Below are 5,590 nucleotides of genomic sequence, written 5' to 3'. Positions count from 1 at the left end.
AGTAAAGAACTTATTGCGCCGCGTTATATTTTGTAAACTGAAGTCTATGATTGAGATATTACAGAGAAAGTTGGCCCCACTTTGTCTGTCGTATCAGTGAGGTTATTTACCTTTCAATCATAAAAGCAACCGTAATTAATAAGCTTTCACACGTGTACATTAACATCACTACACTCGCGCTTGAAAAATAGGTTAGACTTATATGCTAGGTCGCGATACTTTTTGTAACTATCGAACTGTCGATAACGAGAGTACAGACTCTGACAAAACTTCCGGAACACAATCCTTAGCAGACGTAACTGACCACTCACACGATAATCAGCGACATTCAAACATTTACTTACGACCTTCAAAAATGGATGCTCTTAGTAAATTTACGAAGAAAATAAGCTCAAGCGAAGATATCACCGAATCAGATAAAGAATCACAGCTGAGGAAGGAGCTTTTGTTACAACGTGAAAAAAATGAACGACAGCAGGTGCAAATTGACAATCTATCGAAACAACTCAACGAGCTTATGCAAAGTATACGGAAGGATGAAGTAATAATACCGGCAGCGCGAAGACAGCAGGGAAATTCAGCAGCTGAGCCACATTTGCCTTCAAATAATATTTCTACGGGGCAAGATACGTCCACGCGACTACATGTTTACACGGGAATGCTTCGACGGGAAGATCATCAATTTATTCGTGAATTGTTGACTGAAATAAGAGAGTACGACGAATCAACTGACGTATCTGCATTTATAGATCAAATTATAAGAACAAGTAGGCAATTAGACTCTGATCCAGCAATTTCTGCACTAATTAGGAAAGTTTGTGCATCAAAATTAAAAGGAAGAGCCCAGCAGGTAGTAGAAAGACACCACGTAACCACTGCCGTGCAACTGAAAGAATGCTTAGAAACACACTTTGGCAAGTTAGAGCTTGAATATGATCAACTGTCTGAAATCAGAAATGCTATGAGGCAAAAATCCGGCGAGCCTGTAAAAAATTATGTATATCGCTATAATAATATAAACATGCGAATACAAGTTGCGATAGACGGAGAAGGTGGCGATTATAAAGAAATGCATCGCGTTTATGAGTCCAACAAAGCGAGAGAAAAATTTGTACGTGGATTATACACAGAGGGATTACGACTCGTCGTCCAACAAAAAAATCCGCACACTTTTCCTATAGCATATCAACAAGCCATGTATGAAGAATAACGGAGAAATGAAGATGATAGGCTACGCGCTAAAAATCGTATCGATGCTACGTACGAATACGCCGATCAAAGAAAAGATTGAGAGAAAAGAGAAAGTCGGCCTAAAGATAGGTATGCGCGCCCAAATAAACACTACTCCAAGGATAGATACGACTCAGCACCAAGGGAAAGATATTATAGTGATAAAAGGGAAGATAATCATCATAGTAGCTCACGAGAACAGTCAACAGACCGCTACCAATCTCGCGATAGAACGCCTCCAAAGCCCACGTGCTCACACTGTGGAGTATATGGCCATGATAAATCTAATTGTTATAGATTAAAAAATGTACAAGGCAAAAATGTTCCGAGACCAGCCTCAAGTCAACATTTGATGAAAGAAGAGAACGCCTCATGGACCGAGGACGACCCGGCACAATGCTTTTGGAACGACATGCAGACGCAATATATCCCTCAAATGGACGACACTGGCACCTATGGCTTAAGCCAACAGGCACAAGAAGACGAATATTAAAATTTTTAGTAGACACCGGAGCAGGCCTCTCAATAATCAAAGACTCAGTACTGGATAAAAAAACTTGTAATCCCAGTAAACAGCCGATGCATGAGAGAAAAACAATTCAAATAGTGAATGCACCACATACAATGTACGGCCAATGCAAACTCAAAACTTTCGGAAAGGACTTTATTTACAATGTAGCTGCAGACTCATTTCCACTTGACGCCGACGGACTTTTAGGCAGAGATTGGCTCAAAAACTATCAGGCTATAATAAATACTACAGACGAAATAATAGAAATCAAAGACGAACACAAAAACATATTAAGTTTTAAGTTTAATAGAGAACTCACACCGCTTCAACCTGGAATAAATATTCTTACTGTCAAAATTAATGAGCCGGACGGAGATTATATCATTACAGATCAAAAAAACGTAGTAACGCCTGCAATTTATAACGTAAGGGATGGAAAAGCGAAATTAAGTTGCATAAATCATTCAAAGAAACAAGTCAATATATACACTGACTTACACATAGAACAATTCAAAGAAAACATTTCAATATTAAACAATAAAATTCCTAACGACCAGAGGAAAGCGCTTCTACAACAGATCTATTCTCAAGAGAGTAATATCTATGCAACGCAGGATAGGGACAAACTTATTACTGAAAATACACGGGTTTCACACCTGCCGCAAGAACAAGCCAATGCTATCTTAACACTTGTTAGAGCTTTCTTGGATATATTTCAACTTGAAGGAGATGCCGCCCCTTCACTCGATGACGTATATCACCGAATAGATTTAAATACAGCTCAGCCTATCAGTTCAAAACTATATCGACACCCGATGGCATTGCATAAAGAAATTGATAAACAAATAACGGACCTTGAAGAAAGAGGAGTAATAGTGAAGTCAAATTCGCCCTTCCTTTCGCCCGTATGGTGTGTACCTAAGAAAATGGATGCCTCAGGGGTACAGAAGTATAGAGTAGTAATTGACTTTCGGAAATTAAATGAATATACACTCCACGACAACTATCCGCTACCCTCAATAGATGAAATCTTAGATCAATTAGGAGAAACAAGATACTTTAGCGCGTTTGATCTCTTTAGCGGTTTTTATCAGATCCCTGTATTACCAGAGCACCGCGAACGAACAGCATTCAGCACCCACAAAGGACATTGGGAATTTAAACAGATGCCAATGGGACTCAAAAATGCACCCGCGACCTTTCAGCGCATAATGAATTTAAAATTGCAAGGATTGATTGGCACAATATGCTTTGTATATCTAGACGATATCATAGTATATTCAAAAACATTTGAAGAGCACCTGCAAAATTTACAAACTTTATTTCAACGACTGAGGAAGACAAGATTAAAACTACAACCAGATAAATGCGAATACGTAAAGGCAGAATTAGAATACCTTGGACACTTAATTACAAAAGAAGGAGTTTTACCGAACCAAAGTAAGATAGACTGTATAAGGAACTACAAACAACCCGTTAATCAAAAGGAAGTACGCCAGCTATTAGGTCTATGCGGATATTATAGAAAATTCATCAAAAACTACGGTAAAATAATCGTACTTTTAAATAAGCTCATGTGTAAGGACCAAAAGTTTGAATTTACTCATGAATGTCAAGAAGCCTTCAAAATATTGAAAGAAAAATTAACCTCAGCGCCTATATTACGTTACCCAAACCTCGAAGAATTATTTATACTCACAACCGATGCAAGTAACGAAGGACTCGGAGCAATATTAAGTCAAGGAGATTATAAAAAGGGAAAAGATTTACCTTGTGCATACGCATCACGAGCACTTAATAGCGCAGAGAAAAACTACTCGACCACTGAGAAAGAATTGCTCGGAGCCGTCTGGGCTATAAGGCATTTTAGACACTTTTTATATGGAAAGCCATTTATTCTCATAACCGACCATGCACCTTTGGCCGGACTAATCAAGACAAAGTCACCCGAAATCGGATCGAGAATATTTAAACTACTTCTTAAAATAGCTGACTTTTAACCAATGGTTGAATATAAAAAGGGTAGATTAAATACGAACGCCGCGCCGACGCACTTAGCCGAGCATTTTGCACTGAAACTCTTTGCAGCATTGTATGGACGCGAGACAGTTACCCTGCTCTCACTATCACAAAGGACAAATGGCAATAGACGCCAGCAACAAAATTATTGAAGGAGTCAACCGAAAAGGGGACTAAAGCGTTAGAATTTAGTGAAGATTTTACACTACAGGAAGATGAGACTTCGATCAACCTCCTAAGAATGGTAGCAACATCAAACGGCATTAATCGGCTCTACATAAAAAGAAAACATCGTTATGAAAAACCAGTTGATGCAAACAAAACTATCAAGTCTGCTCCCCTAGCTGACCCGGATATAGCTAGTGAGCAACCTAAAACTACGGCAAGACCGTTATCGCCAATAACAAACGATGTTGAAGATTCAGATCTGCCTTTGAAACAACAACTACCTCGCCAGCGAGGAAGGCCAAAAATAAAGTCGCAAGTTATTATGAATAATAAATGTAAAGGAGACGTAATTTTGGAACCTTCTGAAGAGCTTATAACTAATCCACTGCCCGTAGTAATAGACATTCTTAATAAACTCAAAGCTGATGAAACTCTAGAATTCAGAAAAATCGATCACAGTACATCTCAAAAATTAATTCAGAAATTTGCTGAAATGGCCAGGAAAATGAGGCGGCCAACTCTCTACATTAAAAGCACAGAGCAGCAACACGTAAATAATGAAGCTACACAAAAAACACTACTAGGTAGGGCACACGGTGAAACACACTGGAAGCAAGATAAAATGACAATTGAACTTAGAAAATACTGTTGGGAAACAAAAACAGAGGATATAAGAAATTGGATCGATTCGTGTGAACACTGTCGTAACGAGGAGATAAAGAAACGATTCCGAGCGCCAGGCACACTCATTGAAGCACCCTCCGATATCAACGAAATCTGGTACATAGACCATGCGCAACCAAAGAAATATTTATTTGTAATCGAAGCACTATCAAGATATGTAAAGGTCATAATTCTAAATAGTTTCGATGAAACTACAGATGCCCTTAAAAACCTATTCTGCGAATGGGGGACGCCTAAAAAGATAATATCCGATAACGGCTCAACATTTCATTCAAAGTCATTTCAAAAGCTATTAGAACAATATGGAGTAAGCTACTATCCAGTTACACCTCTACACCCTCAATCGAATGGAATTTGCGAGAGAGTTATTGGCACACTCAAAAATAAAGTTACTCGAGCGCTAGAAAACAACCGATCACACATATCTACAGTAATGAGCTACAACAATACAATACACCCAAGCACAGGATTTTCACCTTACGAACTCTTTTATGCCCGTGCACCACGTGAAATGATAACCGTTCCTCTGCTACGAGATATTATCGAAGGAAGATTCCACAAAGCCAATCGAGATAAAATCACCGCAAAAGTAAAGATCGATAAAAATAAACAGAGAAATAAAAAATTAGTGGACTCACGACAAGCATTAAAATTCAAACCAGAATTACAGTAACAAGTGATGTTCAAGTTAGGGAACGAATATCAAGGGCCGGGAACAATACTTACAATAAATCGAAATGCTAATACCACACAGATATTATATAATAATGCTTTATTTAGACGACATTTCAATCAATTAAAGCCATTGCCTGACGTTTCATTTCAGATGAGGGAACTCTTTGTGCTACTCAACATATTCATTAATGTACAAGGAAAAATCAGTATAACACATCAATCTGTACCATTGCTGAGACAGAATTTCGGCACTGCTTTTCTTTACGAAGATACTTGGACCATAGTCAATCATATTAACTTGAC

This window comes from Phymastichus coffea, unplaced genomic scaffold (assembly GCF_024137745.1).
Source record: "Phymastichus coffea isolate CEN01 unplaced genomic scaffold, Cenicafe_Pcof_1.1 PCOF00002, whole genome shotgun sequence".
In the NCBI taxonomy this organism is placed as follows: Eukaryota; Metazoa; Arthropoda; class Insecta; order Hymenoptera; family Eulophidae; genus Phymastichus; species Phymastichus coffea.
This window is presented reverse-complemented; position numbering follows the sequence as displayed.